Below are 25,967 nucleotides of genomic sequence, written 5' to 3'. Positions count from 1 at the left end.
CCGCTAATTATCAGAGAAATGCAAATTAAAACTACAATGAGGTATCACCTCACACCAGTAAGGATAGCTGCCATCCAAAAGACAAACAACAACAAATGTTGGCGAGGCTGTGGAGAAAGGGGAACCATCCTACACTGCTGGTGTGAATGTAAATTATTTCAACCATTGTGGAAAGCAGTATGGAGGTACATCAAAATGCTCAAAACAGACCTACCATTTGACCCAGGAATTCCACTCCTAGGAATTTACCCTAAGAATGCAGCAATCAAGTTTGAGAAAGACAGATGCACCCCTATGTTTATCGCAGCACTATTTACAATAGCCAAGAATTGGAAGCAACCTAAATGTCCATCGGTAGATGAATGGATAAAGATGATGTGGTACATATACACAATAGAATACTATTCAGCCATAAGTAGAGGAAAATTCCTACCATTTGCAGCAATATGGATGGAGCTGGAGAGTATTATGCTCAGTGAAATAAGCCAAGCGGAGAAAGAGAAATACCAAATGATTTCACTCATCTGAGGAGTATAAGAACAAAGGAAAAACTGAAGGAACAAAACAGCAGCAGAATTACAGAACTCAAAAATGGACTAACAGGTACCAAAGGGAAAGGAACTGGGGAGGATGGGTGGGCAGGGGGGGAATAAGGAGGGGAAGAAGAAGCGGGGTATTAAGATTAGCATGCATGGGGGGGAGGGAGAAAGGGGAGGAAGGGCTGTACAACACAGAGAGGACAAGTAGTGATTCTACATTTTGCTATTCTGATGGACAGTGACTGTAATGTGGTTTTTAGGGGGGACCTGATATAGGGGAGAGCATAGTAAACATAGTATTCTTCATGTAAGTGTAGATTAAAGATTTTTAAAAAAATCAGTTCCTGTGTGCTGACCTCCAATGAGTTCTACACAGTGGTATAGAGGGCATGTCAAAGTGTGGGCAAAGGGTCTGTTTGTTTCTATGCAGATGATCAAGGCCTAGCTTGGCTACCCAGAAAATGAACTAAGATATGATATGAGGAGGAGCTTCTGGCATCAGCACCCTCTGGAGGACTCGTGCCGGGGGATAATCATCAAAAAGCCTCCATAGGGATCCGGGCGATGCTGCGATTGTGGCTGTGTCCACCCCACCATTTCCTGGACTTGCCATTGGAATGAGGAGGGAGATGTCTAGGCTGCATGTGCATACAGTGAGACAACGAATTTGACCGGATCTGTACTGTTGGAACTCAATCAGGAGTTGGGAGGGGTGCAAGTTGTAGCGCTCCAAAATCTTACGACTATAGACTGTCTACGATTAAAAGAACATATGGGATGTGAACAGATCCCAGAAATGGGTTGCTTTAATTTGTCTGACTTCTCTCAGACTGTTCAAGTACAGTTGGACAATATCCATCATATCATAGACTAATTTTCATAAATGCCTAGGGTGCCTTAATGGTTTTCTTGGCTTCACAGGAGATGGCTGGTAATTATAGATTTGCTTTGTTTATGTCACCATATTCCTATTATGTTAATATGTGTGCGCAAGTAAGTTAGTAGTTTAAAACCTATACATACTTAAGGTACTCTACAAGAAGATATGTCAAAGAAATAATCAATCCTCCCATGTTTTCTTCCATATGCTACCTCTATAGCTTTTCTTCTTCCTTCCTAATTACAACCCTTAAATAGAATTTCTGCCTCATATCAAATTTACCTAGTATCATAATTCCTCCAGGTGGTAAAGATACCTCGGGACAAGTGCTGGTCATAGAAGCCACAGGGCATAAATCTGCAAAGAAGTAAAAAGCTAACCTTTTCAAACAATATGGCTTCTCTCTCACTTACCAACTTTACATTTCCCTGTATGGCTCCAGAAGATGACTGGTTATCCAGAGACGGGTAAGATTCCTCAAGGGAGGAACAACCTAAGACAGGCACAGTTGCAGGGGGGCCATCAGGTGAGAAATTGGGGAAAAACAGTGGTGAAGCTTAGAACCTCACCCCCCCACCCTGTGTTGAGAGAAAGCTTCTGCATCCATGGATGTTTTATTGCCCTTGTCTAGCTCGGATTAGCACATAGTCTACAGGCACACACCTGATCATCTACAATTGCTCTCTTACAACACTAAACTATGTTTTCTACCTTTATCTTGAATCTACCTACCACTTCATTTTATTAAAAATAATAATAATAATAATAAAGGGAGAAATGTGGGATCCACATGTAAATCAAGTATAAAAATCAAACGAATATTCATATTTGACCTGATTGTTTATAGTTCATAATGCGTGATCAAAACTGAAAGTTTCTGTGATGACTGCCCTTGTACTGTTCACCATGTAAGAACTTATTCACTATGTAAGAATTCGTTCACCATGTAAGAACTTGTTCGTTATGCTTCAGAAGATTGGAGACTGAAGAGAACTAGGCTTGAGATGGATTAATGACTGTGCATTGAGCATTGACCCCCTATACAGAATTTTATTGTTGTTAACAACCATTTGATCAATAAATATGAGAAATGCCCTCTCAAAAAATAAAAATAAAATAAATTAAAAAATTTCCACTTGCAGTGCTACTGAAACATTTGCCACCAAATAAAAGCATCTTTTTAGCCTACAACAATTTTCTCACTGTCTTCCAAGCATTCACAGTCTCATTAAAGACTTTGCAGTTTCCACCTACCACTAAGATGTTTGGTTGTCTATTGCAATAGCACAATCTAAACTCTCTCCTGGGTGCTACACACACATTATCTCATTTGATTTTTGTAAAAAGCTTATCAACAAACATGTGTCTCTTATTCTGTTACACATCCAATCAAAAGGTAGCTGAGGGCTCTGCCAACATCATCCTTGTCCTCACTATCTAGAAGAGCCAGTATCTCGAACATTGTGAAGCATCTGGCAAAGGGAAAAGAGCTCTACATAATTGTACGTAGGCAAATAAGTGCCAAGCCTACAGTCATTACTAAGAAAGTGACATAGCCATATTGAGTTGAACAAGGTAGGAAAGTACAATCTTATTACATACTCAGGAGAGAGAGAAATAAGTATATGTGACCAGCCCAAATGACCACCACCTCATAAAAAGCTCTTGGTATGGTTCTTGTCATAACATGACCACCCAACAAACAGTAACTGTTGCGGCCATTATCATTATGGTTATTGCATCTGCTATGGTCTACTCATAGGGCTGCATACTGCGACCATCTGTCCAGCTGTAGCCTTGTGATAAAATATAAAATAAATGGAACTGGTGTCCAAATCCAAACCTGGACATTCACTAACTGTATGAAAGTGGGTAAACCATTTGATTTCTATGTACCTCCATTTAAAATTTATTTTGCTAATTTTAAAGACTAATACAAATGCAGGTCAATCCATAACAGACTCAGTCATGCCTCAACCATGAAGCTCTGCCCAATTTTGGATCTCACTCTCCCCAGTGTAACCTTTGCCTCCATTGGAAATCTCAGGAAAGTTCATTCCTAACCCTTTAGAAAGAAACAAAGCTGTTTATTCAAATGCCCCTTTCTATACATCTCTGGGAAATTTCTTGAATATTACCCATGGAAAATTTCCTCTTTCCGTGCTCTCTTCCACTATGTAGTCCTTTCTACTCTGAAATGATTCTCGAAAATGCATTCCTTTTATTGTGAATAAATTTCTCAGTAATCTTGACTTTGTTATGATGTTCCTAGAAGATGCACTTTAGACCTTTCCTGACTTCAGCACTCAATACCATTTCTCTGTCCAATTCACTTCCTGACATCATCATTTTTCACATCAATTTTGTTGTCACTTCTTCTAATACCATGGCTCAGCACCTCTTTGCAAACCTCCATCTTCTTCAACTTAATGTATTTATTTTCATCTTCATTCAGTTCCAAAGACCACATCTTCAACTTTCCTATCAAAATATCAACAAAGCCACTAAAATTACAGCTATGGTATGAAAGATAACTGTATTATGCAATGGCTTTGTAATAAAGGAATTGATTTAGTTAGAGAGGTGAGGGTAGAGTTTCCTCATGAAAGTATAATTAGGCTAAAATCTCGAGAAAAAGTGTGCTTTGTTATCTGTCTTGCCAGTGGGTTTCAGCCCTGAGCAAGTTCACTATGGATTCAATGTGACCAAAGAAATTGACAGCAAAACGTTCTTTGGGGTGAAAGGGTTTATTATCTGGATTGTTCTCCCTGTGGTAGGTTGATCACTAGCGTCTCTGCCTCTGCTCAGAGCACTGGGCCGAGCTGTCTATATAGTGCAATAATAGCTTATTGCCTAAAGGTGTGGAAGCGGTAGCTTAGCAACAGGCCAGTTATGTCATCAGGTGGTTTAAATTCAGTGAGGATCCTGGCCATAGGAACCCCAACTTCCCCAAACTCCACCCCTCCAGGATTCTCTCCTTACAATCTACATGCTTTCAATCTTCCACAATGGTCCCTGTGTGAGAAAACTGGAGCACTGTAACCAGATGCCACAATGGCAACACAGGATAATAACAACTTGGAAATAATAACAAAAGTTAAGATACAACAAGATTTTGATACAGGTAGCAAAAATTATAATTCTCAAGCCAGAGGAGGTTCCTAAAAACAAAAATTATAATAATCCTCAAGACAGAGGAAGTTCTTAATCCACAAAGACCTTAGGGGAGATAAGAAACATGTTTTAATGACACCAACATAGGCAAATCTTGTCCACCAGGTAGGATGCATGCAAAAGAGTGGTCCTGTGATAGAACTGTAGCAGAAAGGGGGTCCCTTCCAGGTCTAGTGTACCATACCTTTACTCCTTTCCCCATGGGTGTTACTGAAGGGTCTATATATAGTGCTATTGGAGATGCATGCATTGGCCATAATGATAAAACAAAACTCCCCAGTAACATGCTCCTACCTTCTGGCCGTTCAGGATATATTATGGAACTTTGGGGGCCACTCTGCTGTTATTCCAGGAATACACAGGAGGCCAGCTTCCAGGCCTTGTCTCCAAGGTGCCAGGAAAGACAGCCATCGTTGGTCCATGTGTCAAAAAGTCCAAGGCCACGTCCATACAATAGAGTCTCCAGGGTTCAGTGCAGTTGGTGCTGGCAAAAGATGTTATTCTGGTGGCCGAATTTCAGCTTCGGTGATTTTTCCTTGGTTTGTACTTGCAGTTGTATAGGGGAGGCAGCCATATGTGTTAACATGTCTACAAGGCTCAGGGCTCCCTTTCAAGGTCACTCACTCAAACGCTGTAACACAGTACATAAGTGGACTGACCATCCCCATAGACTATTGGTATCTGACTTTAGTCCGAATTTTAACAAGCCATTGTGCCACTCTATCATGCCTGCTGTGGTAGGATTGTATGGCATATGAACCTCCCGTTGGATTCCCAGCTGTTGCACTCATTCTTGTAGTATATGTCCAGCAAAATGGGTGCCCTGATCACTCTCAATTACCTGTGGTCAGCCATAGGTGGTGAAGAGATGCTCCAGGCCTCTTTTGGTTGTCTGCTGGACTGCACAATGGGTAGGAAAAGCAACTAGAAATCTAGTATCTGTGTCCACACAAATCATGGCATATTGATATCATTCTGACACAGGTAGAGGCCCAATATAGTCTATCTGCCACCTGATGAGGAGTATAGGCCCCTTAACTATTGTGCCATGTTGCTGTGGAACTTGGTGTAAGTCCCTTTTGGAGCACACAACACACTCCTTCCAGGCTCTACTAACTTCTTCGAAGGTCAAAGGGAAGCCCCACTGATGGTCCATAGCCCACATTGTCTTTTGCCCCACATGCAACAAATGCTGATGTATCCATTGGGCTACATCAGAGGCAGGTTTTCCTTCTAACCAATGTATCTGGGCCAAATTATCTGCTTCATCATTTTCTGTGGGTGCCAGTGGCAAATGACCTGTCACATTGTATACTATAATTATTTAGTCTGACCACAGGCCCCATAAGTCCTGCCACAATTTTTGCCCCCAAAGGAGTCGTTGACCAACCAGCCAGTTGGCATGGTACCAGGTTGGTAGCCACAGGGTCAAAACCTGATAGACAGCCCAGCTTTGAGTGCAGACAACTATAGGGGAGGGCTCCTTGCTGATCACAAGCCACATGGCCCACAACTCTGCCCATTGGCTGCTCTTCTCATCTTCCATCCATATTGTCTCAGTCTTAAGAGGGAAAGCTATGGCCCTCCATTTGGGGGGCAGCCCACAGCTGGAGCCATCTGTGTGCCATGTATCTTCAAGTATAGGAGCTCTTCCCTCCCGATAGGGACTCTCTGCTACTAATGGTTCAAAAGCAAGTTCTTCCTGCTTTCCACTAGTATATGTCACTGGCCCCAAAAAGTGTTGAAGTTGTTCACTCAAGGGGCTACTAGAGAGGGCACTATGTTGCTGTAGGTAAGCACCCCACTTGGTCAGTGTGGGCGTTTGTGCCACACCACTCCTTGGCTTTTGGGTCCACTTTTGTACCCACCCCAAGATGGGATTGGTGGTTATTACCTTTATGAGGACTACTCCAGTAATGGGTTCTGTAGCCAGGAAGGCATGATAGATGGCAGTCAGTTGTTTATGTATCAAAGTGTATCATACCTCTGCCCCCTTCCAGAGTCGTGACCAGAATTCAATAGGTTGATGAGTTCTTTCAAGCCGCTGCCAGAGACCCCAGCCATAACTGTCTTCAGTCATATGAACATTCAGTTCACGGGGCCTTGATGGGTCTCTCACACTCAAGTCCTACATGGCCTTGACTGCCTATTTTGCTGTAGTAAAGGCAGATACACATGTCTCATCCCAGTCCCACCTGACACTCATACCAACTGCTATAAGGGCTTCAGAATTTGTGTCAAGTGCAGGATGAACACTCTCCAGTACTTAGAAGACCCAAAAACTCCTGTAGCAATGCTACAGTTGTAGAGGTAGGAAAGGCCTGGACTTTATCTATATAACTTTGGTCTTACCCAACCAGACAACGCCCAAGAATTTGACAGGCAAACCAGGTCCCTGAAACTTGGTACTGTTCACAGCCCAACCTTCCTTCTGCAAATGTTGCAATAGTCGTCCATTGAATTCCTTCCCATTTGAAGGCAAACTTTTCCTGACTTTCCTGCTCAATGTCAGTGGAAAAGAATGCATTAGCAAGGTCTATCACATGATGGTAATGTTCTTAGTTCATGGCTGAGTGTACCTATTAGGCCTCCTATAGAGGGGATTGCAGCATGGATAGGGGGTATGACTTTATTCAGTTCTCTGTAATCCATAGTCATATACCAGGAGCCATCTAGCTTTTTTACTGACCACACTGGGGAATTGGAAGTACTATGGGTGGGCTTCATAAAACCCATCTTTTCCAGCTCTTGGAGAGTTTCTCCAATCTCTTTATTCCCTCCAGGCAGTTTGTATTGTTTGGTATTAGTCACCCGCCAAGGCAAAGGCAAAGCTATGGGTGGGTGCCTAGCATGTCCCCTCAGAACTGCCTTCACCACACATCCTCTTAGTCTGAACTCACCTGCAGTGGTCTGCAGCCATAGTCCCTGCAGGATATCAATGCCCAAAATATACTCAGGGATAGGAGATATATACACAGTATACTCTTTTGGGGGTAGATGCTCTATTCCCAGAGGGATTTGGGCTTGTTTCACTCTGATAGCCTTACCCTCATATCCATCTATGACAGGGGGGGTCCCAGGGAACTGCTCAGGGTTACCATAAATCATTGAACATTCAGCCCCTGTGTCCTACAGAGCCGGGACACCGTGTATGTTCACTAGAGACCAATGGATAGCTATTTTAACATGTGGCCTCTGGTCCCCCACTGGTCCCTCAGGGCAGGTACCTCAACCTTCCCCTCAGTTGAACCATGTTCCCCAATCATCTTCCTCTGTGGGCTTGAGTGAGGTTGGCTCGCTCTCCAGCATGAAGTCTTGCAAACACAAAGGACAGACTTGTGGCTCTGTCTCTGACCTCTGCCTCTTTGGTCTTAATGGCTGGAACTGCTGCTCTGGTTTCAGTTGTTGCCATAGCTCCAGTAAGATCCTATTTGACTTCCCATCTAATTTCCTTCCATCTGCTCCTGCCCACATTAAATCAAGCCATATTTGGGTCCTTGTAACCTTCATGGAGGAGAAAGTAAGAGAGCTGCTGAAGACTGAGCTAGCATTGCTGTGAGGCATGATAGAAAAGGTAAAGGTTGTAGCAGAGGAGGCACTCAGGAGAGGGGAGAGAACCGTGCTATCAGCACCGGAAATAGAGGAGTTGGGGAAGGATGAAGGGGTGAACCTGCCTGTGCTTCCCTCAGGAGTTCGTCTTTTTCCTTGATGGCCTTTCTTCCTTCAGAGAACCTGCCATCTTGTTCTGTGAGTAGTTCTTTAAATTCTTCTTGTGTGTAGCAGACCTTATTTCTTTTTGGGTTCTCATTGCTTTAGCCTCTCCTAAGTCTGCTACTGTACGTGGTATTTGTCACCTCGCTTATGGGATGCCCTAAGTGAGGGGAAAGAATGGCCACTAGAGACCCAAAGAGGGATGTGGAGCTGTTTGAAGCACAATATTTCTCATCCCAGTAGTGAAAATCTCTTCATCTGGGCCATAATTCTCTGGACTATAGATGGCATATCTTATGCCTTGCTCTCATAACACCTGTTGGAGCTCAGCATACATCTGCCATCTAACAGGAGAGGATGGAAGATCACCCTGATTGGGGCACAAAGCCTGAAGTGCAGCCATAAGCCAATCAAGGAGGCAGTGACTCCCTGGGGTCTGATGTGCATTTTGTAATTACTGCCTCAAGGCAGGCTGCACTGTCAGCGAAGCCAGCTTTCCCATCTCTGATCCCAACAGAACAATCCCATCCACCCCATGTCCCACAGACACAGGAGCCAAGCTGATATTGACTCTGAGGGCTTCTGCCTAAACTGGGAGCCCAAATCCACCAGCTCAGCCTGAGTATAGGGGCGGACCATAGAGTGCTCCACGACCTGGGGAGAGGGCTGCTCCTCTCCTTGGGGAACTTTCAGCTGCTGGGTCTTTATTTTCTTTACAACCACTGGGCATGCTTTCAATACAGGAGGGGTCAGTACCTCCAGCACCAGCCCATCATCCTTCCCCAGCTCCTCTATTTCTGGTGCTGATGGCACCTTTCTCTCCCTTCCTCTGAGTGCCTCCTCTGCTACCACCTTTACCTGTTCTACCATGCCTTGCAGCAATGCCAGCTCAGTCTTCAGCAGCTCTTACCTTCTCCTCAATGCTTCGCAGCTGGCATTCTCATGCCACCTCTGCCTGTGCTTCCCTCAGGAGTTCGTCTTTTTCCTTAATGGCCTTTCCTCCTTCAGAGCACCTGGCAGCACTGCTGTCTTGTCCTGTAAGGAATCTTTTACCTCTACAATGGCACCTTGCTGCCAGCATTCTCATGCTTCCTTCTCTCACATCAATGCCATTTCCTTCTTCAGGGAATCCACAGAAGTTTGCAGCTTGTGTTCTCTTGCTGCTATTTCTGGGGTCTTTTTCAGGAGCATGTCCTTATCTTCTGTAGACTTTTTTATTACTGTGAGAAGCAACCAACCCACAGTTCCCATTGCCCCACAGGCACTCTGTCTCTCAAAAGATCTATTTACTATGCCAAGGGCTATCTGTGCTGCCTCTGGTATTACCTCCACTTGCCTCCAGTCCTGGGGTGGGGCCCAGCCCTCTAGGAGGTAAGCCACCTCAGACTGTATACCCATTGGGGGACAATCCACTGTCTCCCCATTCACAGGGGCAGCCCGCTGAAGCACCCCTCCCATAAGGGCAGCCTGTCTTTTTCCTTGGTCAACAATGAAACCTGCTGACTACGCCAGTTGTCTTGCCAATGGGTTTCAGCCCTGGGCAAGTTCGCTATGGATTCAATGTGACTAAAGACATTAACAGCAAAACATTCTTTGGGATGAAATAGTTTATTACCCAGCTTGCTCTCCCTGCAGTAGGTCGAGCACTAGTGTCTCTGAATCTGCCCAGAGCACTGGGCCAAGCTGTCTATACAGTGCAATAATAGCTTATTGCCTAAAGGTGTGGAAGCAGTAGCCTAGCAGCAGCCAGTTACACCATCAGGTGGTTTAAGTTCAGTGAGGATCCTGGCCATAGGAACCTCAACTTCCCCAGACTATCTTTTTGTGTTGCTCCAATTCTACATCCCAATTCAGAGTTTCCATTTAACCACATAATACTTTCTAATCCTACTGTTTTTTCTGTTACCAAATCTTTTTTCTTATGTCAAACTCCAAACTGTAAACTTCTCTATAATTTCCTTGTATACCTACCACTTGCCTCCCTACCCCAAATTGGCCTCTATGGTCACCAATGTCATGTTCACTACAATGTTCCAACAGGTTGATTTTACTGCCATTCTCCATGTTCTTCAACCTACCTAATGGATCCACCTGCTCTAATTACTCTATTACAACAGCTTATTTCCTCACAGGAAGTCAGTCTAAAAGTGCCTCTTTTTTCACCTGCTTATACTCTTTGATGTGGAATTCCCAGCATCTAGAATACCTCCTGGCATCAAGTACGTAATCAGTAAATGCTTCTTAAATGATGAATGAATGACTGAATGTTCTTTCCTTATTTCTTTCAGAGAGAAAGCAGAGAAAACTTGATAAGTTGAGTACCATAAATTTAAGCCATGTGATTTTAACTAGGTAACTTAGTTTTTTTCTTTAAATCACCTGTTAAGTCTCCCTTACATTTCCTATAGGATTTGTTCCCAGAAGTGATTCCTTCCACTCTCAGTTCAGTAGATGACTTCCAATTTGCTAAAACCTAAATTAACTCTTTTTAATACCTTCCTTCTTTGTTTTCTTCATTTTTCCAATATCAGTCTTGTTTGAGCCATTCTCTTGAAATGAGCTGAAAAGATTAAGCCAGTTTGATATAATGACCTCATCTTTCACTCATTCATTTATTAACTCATTTATAAAAATGGTGTGATGTTCCTTTGTCTAGAACAACAGAGACTATCCCTGCCATTAAGAGGTTCACAGAAAGGTCACATTCTGTGATAAGTCATGCTCAAGGCCTTGCATGGTATGTCTGGTGTCTTATGCTCTACATCCACAGCTTTTGTTTTTTTCCTCTCTGCTCCCTCTGCCCTAGTCCATGCATGATCCATGTACTGTGCCATAGAGCTTGCTGAGATGATGAAATATTTTCCTTTCTGCACTATCCAATACAATAACCATAGCCTCACCTGACTATAGAGCACTTAACAAATGGGTAATGACACTGAGAACTGGATTTTAAATTTTCTTTAATATTAATATAAATTTAAGTGCAATACACATGTGAATTAGTGCTGTATTAGACAGCACATCTCTAGCCACTTGGGTGTTGTTATCAATTCTATTAGTTCACATAATAGACACAGGACCTTTGCCCACACTGTTTTCCATGCTTGGAGAGCCTCGGTTCACTCCAGAACTCTCACAAAATTGTTCCCTGAGTACTTATTACTCCTCCTTTGGTGCTTGACTTAAGGCCACCCTCCTCCTCTTCCTGACTTTTCCATCTTTACTCCCTGACCCTGTATATTTGCTCTCTCTTCCTTTGCTAGTTTCCTTTACAGTACTTATTAAAACTGAAAATACTTCATGTATTTGCCTGCTTTCTTGTTTATATTGTCTTCCCCATCACAGTGTAAGTTTAAGGAAAGCAGGGACCATGCATATCCTGTAAACCCTTGTGAGTCCTCAGACTAAAACAGCACCTACCTCATAGTAGGCATTTAAAAATATTGGAGAATAATTAGGAAACAAATGATGGCTGTATTTTTACCATGTTAAACAGAATGTGGGAGTACTGAAGTAGTGGGAAATGTAAGTGAGTGAACACAATTCTAAGCAGAGGAAACATTCGGTGTAAATGCATAGAGGCATGAAAAGCATGACGCATGAAAAGCATGACCTGTGTAGGAACAGTGAGAAGCTGCATGTGACTGAAGTATTTCACTGTTTTTTCACTTAAGACCATCCTTTCCATCTCAGGAAAAAGGATTATTCTTTTCCAAGAAAAATTCTGCCATGAATGTTTCTGCTCTGATACTTTTTCCATTGCCTTGTGGAGCATGTCTCATTAATTATCCTTTTATATTTATTCAGTTTCTTTATTTCCATTGACTTTTCTGGCCTGCCGAGCATATATGGTTGCATAACATCTGTGGTAGGGAAAAAAAGCCTTCCTCTCAAGTCCATAGTGCCATAAAATCTCTATATTCTTTTCCACAGCAAAGGTACAAAATCCTCTATGCATACTAACTCGACTTGCTCAATCCCTTGTCATGTCTGTTTTCCTACCACTTGATGAAACTGCTTTTCTGAAGGCATACAACTCTGATCATTTTTCTTCCGAGCCTCAAACTTTGAATAGCCTTTTAGAGTCAGATGGGTAAAAGGTGAACTCTTAAGATTTAAATGTAAATCACACTCCGCACCCGAATGGCCCCGGCTTCATTTTTCAAAATGTTTCTACTACTACATCATAATGTAGTTGAAGCAGACTATTTAATAACATACTTTCTATAATTGGTAAGTTTGGTTGTCATTACATTTGAGTAGCAGTGTGGACCTTCCTAAACCAATTCTTTGATGGCATTTGATGCTTGTCTTTATATTTCCCTTGCCTAATATATGTACTTGGGGTACTTGACATGATAAAGGAGGGAAGATGTGTTCTGCCAGTGGAGTGATCTTTGATTCTGAGGGAATTTTCCCATGTGCATGCCGAAAGCTCAGAATTTAGGTGCCCTTAGGAATGTCACAGGCAAAAAGGTGCCACTTATATTCTCTATATGAGAATAAGCACATAGTTGTGAATAATGAGTGAATGGATGAGAAAAGAAATTTTCTCACCTTCAATATACTTTATTCATATTAATAGGAAGTTTGCATTTGATTGCAGTAAACCTCCATAGACAAACACATGAAAAAAAAGGCAGCCTCCATATTTGTAACTTAAAGTTTGTTTTAAATTCTCTTACTTTAAATGAGTATGCATGGCTGAAAGACCCAGTTTAGGCTCATTCCTGGGTTAGGCACAATGGATAACAAAATAAAAATAGAACATTAATTTAATGAAAGATATAGATTTTTATTTGAACTTGAAAAGAAACTGAATACATGTAAAGGATCATATAATGGATTTCTGAATTTTAACATTTCCTACTATAATTTGCCATAATGCTATTTTGTATCTTTAATAATTCATTTATCTCACTAGCTTTTTTTTTTCAGTTAGTGATACTTTCAACCTCATTGGCACAGGAATCTATCATACATGTTACTGCTATTCCTTACTCCCTTTTTTTATATTTTTAAAAAACCTAATAGTCCAATTTATTGCAGTTTTTCTGTATGAAAATTACCATCTCAAATATTTCCTGGATGTGTTTCCCTTGAAATATACCACCATTTGCTTATAATCATTGTTCACCACTGCTGCAGAAAGATCCCAACCATCTTCCTTGGTGTTCCGAAAGGATGTGCCAGAGAATTTTAAGTAGAGCAGTTATTCTCATTTATGTTTTTTAATATGGGAAAGTCATAAGTAGAATCAGAAGATTTATGAGAATTTGTTCTAATCGATTGAAAAATGCATTTTGAATACAGTTATATAGCAAAAATAATAATGGTAGATATATATTCAGTATAAAACTAATAGCAAATGTCTGTAATAGTAAGAGAATAGTAATTCGACAGTTAAAGAAGAATGAGTAATGTGGATATCATTGTGAAACTTTTATAATCATGGACAATTGCTGACCTGGCAAAAAAAAAAAACAACTTAGTAACTTTTTCACTCTTTTTCTGGGCAATTAAACATCATTACTGTTATGGTTTTACGTATTGTCCTTACTGGTGGAAAATTCTATGATTGGCTGCTACTCTAGTGTGACTCCAGGGGAAAAATAAGTTCCCAGCCTGGGGCAAATTACCTTTGAAGCCAAAATCAGTCAAAGGGAGAAATAGAGTGGAAGAAACCCTTTTATTGCTTACAAGCAGTCATCCCTTTCTGCTCACTGTGTCTCCTGCAACCTGGCTGTAAAAAGGGACCCCACCCTCTCTGGTCCAGATGTGCCTTTGCTCTCCTGACCCTTGTAATCACCTATTGATATGGAGATGGGCTATTTCTCCCCACCCCTTGGAAACACCTATTGATATGGAGATGTACTAAAGCCAGGTGAGAGATTCTGGAAATATTGCAATTTTACACACATCTAGAAAGCAGCCACATTTTATCAGCAGTATGCTCATAAATGTTTGTAAAATTTTGGATAGCAATGCTCAAGTTCTGATGGCAACTCAGGGCAGGATCTTGTGCCTTTCATTTCCTCAATCTAGGAGAAATATGGATGAAAATTTATGACCAGGAATATTTAATTAATACCTCAATTTCTAGATACAGGCTACTGTTTTGTCAAAGTTCATCATGTATAAGGAAGAGGAAGACAGGTGTTGGGTTTGGTAGAGGGTGAGGAAACTAGAAGCACTACTTATGGAATTCAAGAGAAGGAAGGAATTCACCTTCTAACATTCAAAATAGATTTTAGAAGTCAACTGTTTTACTAGTCAAGCTACCACCTGGAGGGAATGTTTTCTAAATTTCTTTAATCTTTTGTAATCACTGTTTAAAACTGGAGGGGTTCTCTCACTGTTTAGGGAACACTCCAATACCACCTAGGACAGCAAAGTCAAGGGACATTCTATTTTGTGACAAAAGTATATGGTGATAGAAGAAGGGAGTGATCAGATGTGTAATTGCTAATTGCCTCCAAGGACTTCAGCTCAGACTAATTGCATATGAAGTTGGGAGGAGAGCAAAAAGGCACAAAAAGTGAGAATAGCTCCTGGGTGAGGAGGATGGGAAGCTCTGTCCTGGCTCCCCACTTGGGATTCTGGGAAGTGGCTAGCTTCACATTGACCTAATATGAATATAGTTTTTAGCTTTCCTGAGGTGCCTTTCCTTCTTGTGTGTTAACTATAAATAAATAATGTCAATTCTCTACCCTTAAATTGTTTTTACTCTTATTAGAGTGACTGTAACTTAACAGAGAGTGGCATAGATTTATACCCACTGATTATTTAAAGTTCCTGAAATGCCTTTAGCTCCCCAGAGAAAATTCACTGAATACATATGACATAATAATAAAATAATAATATGCCCAAGGATAAACTGTGTTCCTATGACTTCATACTGTGAGCATCATGGGCATTTTACAGCACAGGTTGTTGTAAATGAGGCCCCCAGCTGTTACCGAGAGACTCAGGCAGAAAAAGAGAGTAAAAGGGGGATAATAATCCTGATTATAGTAAGAGGCTGTGTCTACAGTGACCCAGGGTGAGTTGCATTCTCCCTGGGAGTAAAATGCTCAGTCAGGAGCTCCTACAAAGTACCATGTGGTAAATTACCTCCTTCCAGGTACTAAATGATACCTTGATGCCTTGGAAAAATTAATGGGTGAGTGGTTTACTCTGAGAGCATTTTATTCCCTTTGAGTCAACAGAGGATTCTGCCCAATTAAGTTTTGGAGGGCAGAATTTGCCCTAGAAAGAACAGTTTAAATGTAGGCTTGGAGTTATCAAAGCAATATAAAAACTAGTCTCTGATGTATAGTAAAGATAGGACTTCTCACCATGGGTAAGACTTTCATTATCAGCAGAGTTATTATATTTCCCTCAGGGACCAAACAAAAGGGGAAAAGGGTGGAAGTTACTATTAAAATAAGAACTACAGTAGTTTTTCATATTTTTTTTACAGTCAGTCAACTACTCTTGGTCTCTTCTAAATCATGCCAAGTCATTTGCCTATCACACTGTCACCAGCAATGTTTCCACATCAGGTAAATAGAAGTTACTGTTTTCTCTAGAAATTTATTTTCTGCATTTAATGGATTATAGATTCATTAAGACAACACAAGATTCAAATAGGCTGGAGGCTCTATTGGATTTTGAACTTTTTTTTTAATGCAGGAGGCCAAAATGTCATTCTGTTCAGCTTTATCTAATTATTTCTCAAGCTCTGCTCTACAGTCAGTTAAATTAAATTAACAAAATTAAATTAATCCATTTTTGAGAAGGGTTTTCTTTAAAGAATCTGAACTATTGTGGTTATTTTAACAAAATGGATATACCTTTTTTGTAATAAAAATGCGAAAAGTGCTTTGAATCTAACATAAGCATGAATTGTCAAGCAAATATTCCAGCAGTAATTTTTCTAGGTTGACTTACTAGGTGATGTCAATATTATCAGATTTATAAATCACTCTTATTTACTGAGAAATTATGGATCTTTTACCCTAATGTTTTAATCATTTACCGAAAAGCACTTGTGAAATAGGGAGAAGTGGTAGAGGCTCACTTTTTTACAAAGCTGAGGTTCAAAGGGACTTCTCTGACTTCATTCTTTTCCCTATTGTTCTAATATAGCCTTTCTTCACAATTATCAAACTGTTCTTCCAAATGAGCATCTGATCAAGAGACTTGTAGATATGGAAATGGATAAAAGTAAATATAAGCAAATACACCTGTTTTTACTAAAATGGTGATTGAGAAATAACCCACACAAAGTATAATTTTAATATGCAGTGTTAGGCTGCTTAGATCTACCTCCTGTCACAGCCACTTAATAGCCCTCTGAAATTCTGATTTTTTACCTGTAAGATGAGAATAATAATCACACCTACTTCATGCAGTTGTCCCAATGATGAAGATATTTTAGTTAATGTAAAGCATTTAGCACATTGCCTAGCAATGACATCCCTCAAAAAATGTTAGATATTATTTCCTATTATAATTGTCATTATAACTGTTCTTTTAGTACTGGTCAATGTTGTAGAGGGTATAAATGACAAAGAACACGTGGTTGTTTGCTATTTGAGGAAATTACCTGTAATGTGGGAGAAAATATGAAAAAATAAGTAGAAAACGATGATTCATTGTGAAACATAATACGATGTGCACTAGACAATAAATACTACAGGCAGCACTTTAATAGTTTTATCAGAGTCAGAATGTACTTCCCATTTTTGTCATTGAACACATCTTATCAAAACACATTAATTTATTCAATAAGCATGTCCGTAAGTACCTACAATGGACCAGATACTTCTACTCAAAGTGGACAAACTGATAAGAGTTCTTCCCTTCCTGGATCTTACCAACTACTGAAAGAGATAGACAAATAACAAATAACCATATATTAATATATAAATAAATAGGTTTTGATAAGTGTGTTGGGGGAAATGGACTGTGTAACTCCTTTAATATAGAGAGGCAGCCAAGTCCTCAAAGAAATGACCTATAAAGTGAAATCTGAAGAATAAGTTGAATTTTCCCCAGGAATTGTTTGGGGAGAAAAGGCTCCAAAGTAGTTATAGACCCGGTGGGCTAACAGAAGGGAATTGAATCTAAAATTCTGCTTCAAGTTTGTGCAATAGAGTGAAATAAAGTGTTCATAATAGGCAATGGCAGCCCCAAGAAGTGTGAGATCCATTCTATCTCAGGCTTGATGCTGCTGGAGGTGGAACAGTAGTAGCTCATCATGATGCCCCACTGGTTAAAATAATTCCCTGTTAAGGCTGGAAAATGTGAGTATATTTTGGGCTTCGGAAGTGGTGCAAGAAGAAATTCCGGGCAGAGGGAGTAGTAGTAGCCAAGTCAAGGATATTTGAAACAGACTGTTTCAGGAGCTTAGGTTGGGAGCAGGAAAGGCGGAGAATGCTCAGATAGGACATATGCAGGAGAAAACTTTGAAGTCACACTATGGAGTTCACAGTGTTTATATAGGCAATGGAGAACCATAGCTTTGTTTTTAGCAGTGAAGTGCTGTGATTAGATTCTGATTTCTGAGTATTTATACTGCATCCAAATTTCAGGGAATGGGGTTCATATTTTACTAAGCATGCTGAGTAAATCTTGTGGACTGCTAGATTTTAAGTTACGTTGCTCTTGTTCAAAGTGGTCTTAACAATTTCAATAATTAAAAATAAAATGGAGAATTCTCTTGCAAAGGAGCACAAGGATACTTTTTGAGGTGTTAGGAATGTTCTATATTGTGATCATGGTTGGGATTACACAACTGTAGACAATTATTAAAATGCATCAAAATGTACACTTATTACTGGAGAATTTTATTGCTTATAAATTATGTCTCCACAAAGCTGTTTTATTTTTAAAGGCCAGTGGACTTGGTGAATGGCAAAGTATTATTACCCATCAAAAGAGGAATATCATTGCTATGGGGAGTCATAAAACTGCTAAGGGATGAATGAGTAAGGTGGTAATGGAAATGATAGACTCTTATTTCAGACGTACGGTGATAATGAGGAGAGAGATGGGAATGGGGAGGCAAGACACTAGCTGGATAAAGTCAGGTAACTAAAGGAAAATTCTCCAGATCACATTTGTAGGTACAGGAGGTGAAACCTGTGGAAAACAGGAGAATTAAGTGGTAAGGAAGAGAAATAATTAGTAGGGCAGTTATAGTGAATGAGATACAGAGAAAAACTGTCAGTATTAGTCTAGTAAATGAGAAAGTACATTTTCCTTCAACAATTGAAACAAAAAAGAGATACTTTGCTAAATTTTGCCAAAGCAGTACTTTTGTTAATAATGTAGGCAATAACCAACCTTACACTTACCTATAGGTCACCTGGACTAGCTCTGTTCTGCCGACACTCTGATACGATTATGTCTCTTCCCTTGTTTCCACAAATAATCTACTTGCAACAAGCTTCTCATGAAGTTAGAGAGTTTTACTGAGTGCCTGGTCTTTGCAATGGTGATGATGAGCAAGTTAAATCTAAACGTAATTAATTTCCTGTGACAACATTGTGCTTTCCCAAATCGGGAAAACCAGGGCTGGTATCTTTCAGTAGACAGACCTGGGTTGCAATATAGACTCCATTTCTTACCAGTTATGGGCCTTTTGAACTTCTGTTTGTGGAATTTTAAATAGCTAGTATATGTAGAGTACATTCCCAGATAAATATTCAATAAACAATGGTGATGAGGATGAGGATGAATAAGAACTATGTGGCCCAGCAGCTGATAGGTTGAAGGCTCTCTAGTTATAACCACACATTAGCACAATAATTATTAGCATTTCCAGGGGAAAATCCCAGGGCAAAAATACCTTTGAAACTGAGATCAGTCAAAGGGAGAAATAAAGTTAAGAAACCTGTTTATTTCTTACAAGCAGTCTTCCCGTCTCTCTCTGGACTAGGATGCAGCAGAAGATCTCCACCCAACCTCTCTGGTCCAGAGAAACCCTTGCATGCCTTTGTAAATTACCTATTGATATGTAGATGACCACTTCTCTCCACCCCTTGAAACACCTATTGATATGGATATGAACTAAAGCCAGGCGAGAGATTCCGGAAATATTGCAATTTTACCCACATATACATAGCGTTTATTATTTCAATATTAAGCAAAGGCCGTTATGCTGATATGTTCATACAAAGAAAATGATAAAAAGTGAGTGTATATAAAAAAGTTAAAAGAGTAAATCCTAAGGTCTCATCGCAAGAAGCAAAATTTTTTCCTTTCCTTTTTATTATATCTGTATGATAAGATGGGTTGGGTGTTAGTAGACCCTACGGAGGTAATCATTTCACAGTACATGTAAATCAAACCATCAGGCTGCATGCCCTGAACTTACACAGTGCTGTGTGGCAGATACTTCTCAATAAAATTGGGGAGAAAAAGTGAGTGTAAGTATGAGCAAACAAAGATGAGTTTTTCCCTGTATTTAAATCAGCAAACTTAATGGTACTAGAAATAAAACTCACATTAGGAATAGGGGCCACAAAATCACAGCACACTGTCCATTTCCAGAAAGATATATTGGAGATATTACGAAACAGAGATGAGAAGATAATGTAACCCATAAACTACTTCTCCTAAAATAGTGTTATTTGTTTATAATGAACATTGACATGAATTTTCTAGTAAATACAAGTTTGGGGTGTTACTGAAATTCAGGCCATGCTGATGAATGACTGGGACACAGTAGGTAAACTTTCCATAGGCACTTGTGACCCTCTAAAAAATCACAAATGTGGAATTGGCATAATATAAACCAACAGGATTCTTTGGGGGGATGTATTTTCATAAAATATCAAAAAAGAGGAAAAGTTTTGCTATTTAAGGAATGCTTCATACCAAATTTGATACTTTAAAGAATCTACAGTTAATAGCATGAACAATAACACAAATGAAGCAGCTTTACACAAGCAGTTTACCCATAAAATGCCACTAGTGACAAGAGACGATCACATCTTTACAAGAAGTACTTTTGTCTGAATCTCAGCTGGTTCCTGAGATTATTCAAAGAAGTAGAAGTCTTAAGTGTCTCACTATTAAGTGTATGTTCAGTGTTACTAATTCTAACAGCACTAAGGAATGGCCAGGTCACAGCTGGTTAGCACCATCCAGCATTAATCTGATACAGAGCAGCATGAATGCTGTGTTTTCCACCCTCCTTCATTTTTCTCCTTGTTTGAAACCATCTCTTAGCTGTTTATTCAAAGTTTCTATGAAGTACTTCCTTTATAACTACTAATATGCATGTGTATATATATATATATATATATATATATATAAATTTTCATTCCATCATTAGATGCATACTTCAGAAATATAAATTCATCATACATAATTAGGTCTGTGAAAATAAAGTTGCGAATTCTTTTCATTTTTTCTTGACAAATGCAGTTTCCAGTATATTCAGAATTCTACTGTATTTTTTTGCTATATTTCAGCTTTCCCCTCTATTTTTGTTTGAAAATTCTAACACAGAATTTCATGCCAGATAATATTTTTTTTCTCCTGAAAGCTGGAAGAAATCATTTCAAGTTTCAAGACTGTGAAAATTGACTATGCCTGACTTTTTCCAAATTGTCTCATAATGTTTTTTTTTGCCAGGCAGATTCTGGGGCCAGTTAGTTTATGATCAAAACTTACAGATGGTACTTACAGAAGACTAGCCAGTAGGGCATTTTTCAAGAATGTCAAGATCAAAAACTATAATTAAAGGTTTTTTTTTGGAAAAGCCAACATCCCCATCAGTAACTCCACAGGGGAAAAAAGAAGAAACGATTTCGTGACAAAGTAATTGCTGACAAAAATATTGTAACCCAATATATCATTTGGAAACAATTGAATTTCTGGTCTTTTCATTGTGGAACCTTCACTTTCAAAGTGATAGTTAGGGTTAGAGTGCATAATGCTGACTTTTTCCTTAAGATCATAGGTTATTTCACAACGGTCATAGGTGCCTAGCCATCTTCTCTGTCACCAGTTACTGTAGTTCATCCCTGCTGGTTGATGTCTTTATGCCAACCCTCATAACATTTAATCACCACAAGGTCGAGGTGACGTGTTGGTAAGCCTGTGATGAAATTTTTACCTCTTAACAATATACAAGTGAGAATTTTATGCACTGAGGCAAAAGCAGGAAAATAATGAATATCTATAGTTTAATTTCCATGCATCACTGCTTGTGGCAGTGAAATAAATACCAAGGTGAAGTAATGGAGTAGTTAAAGGCGTGGGCTAGTGGTTTAAAGAAGAAAATTAATATCCATGATTAAAATTGCATGTATCATTGCCAACGGCTATGACAATACATCAGTTGAATGACTATTTCAGTGCCAGAGAAAGAATGTTTAAAATTTAATAATTGCCCTGTTTTTTTGCATAAAGTAAACCAAAATCCTTACTCCAAAATCTTGCTAATAGTAGATGAATTCCATGTATATCTGCTTTTGAAAATGATCAGCTTTAATTGTACATGTGCTTTTATGTACTGACAAGTAGTTTTCGATCTCTTTTTTATTTAAAAAACTAACCTAATGTTTAATATCTACAGGATTTTTTCAATTTGTAAATTCTAGGTAAAAGGTCTATGACCACAGAGTAATAATTTCTTGAATTAATATTTGCAGTTCAAGTTTATAGTCCTTGATAATTCTGATGAATTTGTAATACCTATTGCTAGGAAAAATGGAAAACATATTATTAGTATTATTTATTTATAGGTTTAGGGTTTTATGTGACTAATAACCATGTATAACCTTAAATTGCAACATGTAAAATGTTCGTATAGCAGACAGCTTATTGACGTAAATGAAAAATATATGATTCATTGTACTAAGAATACATATGATTTTTATGATAGCTACTATAGAGGATGCTTTGAAAAAGTTCTTATTTCCTTTATTTCAGAAGTCCTGCTTCTCAATGGGCATTTGAAATAGAAGAGTAGGTTTCCAAACAAAGTTTGCAACCCTGGAAGAACATTTTAAAAAAGCATTTAATGTATAGTTACTTTTTAAAGAATTCTTGTTTTGTTTTGCTTTTTAAGCTTAGGAACCCACCATATAGCCAAACTCTAAAATGTAAAATGTAAAGCTTTTTAAATGTAATGCCTTACTGGCTGTAGCCTTTGTTTTCTTTAGAATTGAGGAACTGAGTCCTTGGTCAGCACTCAACAAATAATAAGTCATAATAAGGTATACTGAATCTAATTTGAAACCATAGGGGGAAATTTAAGTGGTCCCAAATGCCAGTGTTCTACAAATTAATTCCATTTGTGTAGGAGCTGCAATTCCAGATTTTTATGCTCATGAAGTAATTCAAATTATTCTCTTCTATTTTTAACTTCTGGAAGGGCCGAAGAGTTTTTCACACTGCAGATCACAGGCACGGCTTCCACCAAGCTGAAAAACAAGCTTTAATGTGATGATCCACACAAGACCAAACTTGATGAGAAATGTAGGGTGTTGCTATGGCAATTCCATTTGTTGGAACTTTTCTCTGTTGCCTTCATTCTGACATTATATTCTAAAAAAAACATATGAAAAGGTGTGGTGGCTGTGAAGACAAACGTGAAGTCAGGACAATGGGACTTTCTCATCTTTCTCCATAAGAGAGAGAACATGTCGTCATACTATTATGCCACCCTAATGTGGTCAGAGTGCTGGCTCAGGAGGTGTCATTCTGAGGTTTCATTGAAACCCTGGGGTTTATCTCTTTTTGACTTCAGTGGAAAATTGGCAATGCCAGAGTTTGAGCAAAACGATAGTGTGAGGAAGGATGCTTTGACTAAACTGAAAGATGAGAAAGCTTTGGCTCCTGAAAGAATCATCTGTTTTGTTGTTGTTGTGGTGGTGGTGGTTGTATTGTTTTGTTTTATTTTATTTTTAGCAGAGGTTTGATATATTAAAATACCATTTAAATCTAGGCATTGACAGCAAAAGAATCCCAGGTTTGGATATCTGTGGTGGAGAAAGAGATTTATTAATTCACCTAATGCCATTTCTTTCCAGAAAGACCTTCTTTTCAGAGATTATAATCAATCCAACTGTTCATAACAACAACTTTGTTAGAATCTCAGGGCAGCGTGGTGTCAAGCATCTTTTTTTCCTGATTAATATCAAACTCTTCACAAGCAAATCTAAGAGGTAGATACTATTACCAACTCTGTCTTGTGCATGGAGAAGGGGAGACACGGTGAGAAAAATGTAAATGGACAAAAAGTCATCTAGAAAGAAGGAAATCTGAAAGTTGAACCTGAGCCAAGATCTTAAGCAACTTGTTATTAAATAGAACTAACTGCAAAATCTGATGGAGGAGTATTCCTATGCAATTTACTAATAAGCAGGAAAAATTATATTTTTGACATTCCTGTGAAAAACATTGTTTTCTAAGCTACAAAATATAGCCAATCAGGTAAGACTAAGGAGGTGTATCAGATAATATCACGTTTAAAAAGAATCCATTTTCCAATTTAAATTCAACACTAATCATTTATTGAGCTTTTGCCAGATGCTTTAAGCCTTAAGACACCAATTCCTGCCCCAGAAAAATTTATCAGTTACTAGAAGAACATAGTTAACAAGTAAGGATTTACCCTGTGTCAGGGCAAACATAGTAAATTTTAGCTCTAAAGGTTATGAATTAGTGGCCTAATGGCTGATATGACCCTCAGTCATGTATAATTTGGTCCTCCTAATCTGGTTTTGAACATTTCGGTTCAATGACTACATTTAAAAACTGAGAGATTTCACACAAAATCTAAATCTTCCCTTTAAAAAACCTAAATATCTGTGAACACAGATTACACATTCCCATTTGGCAACAATTGACTGGAGATAATAAAAAGTTTCCACTTCAGTAGTGATATGTGCTCACTAGTTGTTGAGATTCCTCACTTCTACGTTTTTCCCCACACTCAAGTTCAGTGACAATTGTCATTCATCATAACGTTTGTGCCCTTGTTTTTCTTATGCCTATTTATATATGCTACTTTTCTGGCACCTATCTATTTTTAAGGTTGTGTATTTTGCTGTTAGGACACCAGAATGGATTTGAGACACAGATTGGCAATGGGTAAGAACAAATAGGCCATATTCAAATAGTAGCAGAACATCTACCACGTTCTTCCCTTTCCGTGATATTTTGTGAATCTACTCAAAGAGTGAAAGGAGATCTGGAATATGAATTAAAGTTGCCACTACCACAAAATTTATCAGAAGTGTGATCTGTTGCAAAACAATTTTGACTTACCTAGACCTGGAGAGGATGTGGATCAGGAAGATGCCTGGGGGTGGGTGTGATGTGTAAGCATTTGCAGGCAAGCCAGCACAACTTATGTGCAAAGAAGATTCCAGATGGGGAGTTAGACTAAGTTGAGGAAATAAAATGAAGTAGAGGGCTAGGATGAAGGAATGAGGAAGAGGCAAAGGTAGGGAAGAAGGGAGAGATGTTAATAAGAGTTAAGCAATTATAGCTCTTCAAACCCTTCAGCACTTGTCAGAGCCTCAGCCCTTCCTAGGCCTTCAACTAGTAGCTAGGAATGGACTGCAAGCTGTTTTCTCAGCTCTTGCTTTTATCTGTGCCTGGAATGACTTCTCTCTCTGCAAACCTTCATCTGATTTTCACTTACATTTCAATATCACATTTTCTACTCAAGTTTTCTGTTGCTCCTCAGATAAGGGAAACAATTTCTTCCTTTACATTGTAAATAACTTGTATAGCTTTGTTTATTAGACTTAGTATACATCTCATTGAAATTCTGTATTTAGATGACTGCCTTCCCAGGTAGACTATAAATTCTTGGGTAGGTGCCCATGTTTTACTTATCTTTTTATCTTCATCTCCCAGCATGGTATAATAAATATTTATTGAATAAATGAATGGATACATACTCAAAAGAGAGCCAGAGTATTTTATTAATATTTTCTTGACCTATTGACTAATTACACAATCTTAAGGAGTCAACATTTTCCTCAAAAAAAGCTAGTTTTTATATGTATTAATTCAATTGATAAAAATTGTGATTATACTTTGAAGTTATATATGTGTGTATATGTATATATCCATATAAATATGTCTATATCTATAGTTAGTGAAACATGTTCTTCATCTGTGGTACTAAATTAGACACTCCAGAGAGCATCTGAGTGAAATTTAATTGCATAATTAAATTAGCATTTCATTTTATTATAAACTTTATCAAACATACCCTCTATCCAGCCACCCACAAAAGTTACCATGTTCTCTTGAAAAACGTCATTATCGAAATATTAAGCAAGGCAGGGAAACCATTTTAAGTCTTATCTATAGTACCCAAAATATATTTTTTCACTTTATTGAACTATAATGATGAGAAGTGCACATAAGTGTATAGCTCAACTGAACAAACCTGTTAATAGTTCCAAGATCAAAAATACATTACCACCAGCTCCCCAAAGCCCCATATTTCCTCTCTTAATCTTTTTGCAAAATTAACCACTTTCCAGACTTCTAAAAGCATAGATTAGTTTTTACCTGTTTTTAGTAATTAGAATGTTAACTACACTTAATATAATTATTACATACATAATGCATACATTGTAACTACATTAAAATAAATATTCTTAACTCTTTAAAGTTACAAAGATGGGGAAGACATT

This window comes from Manis javanica, chromosome 4 (assembly GCF_040802235.1).
Source record: "Manis javanica isolate MJ-LG chromosome 4, MJ_LKY, whole genome shotgun sequence".
Lineage (NCBI taxonomy): Eukaryota > Metazoa > Chordata > Mammalia > Pholidota > Manidae > Manis > Manis javanica.
This window is presented reverse-complemented; position numbering follows the sequence as displayed.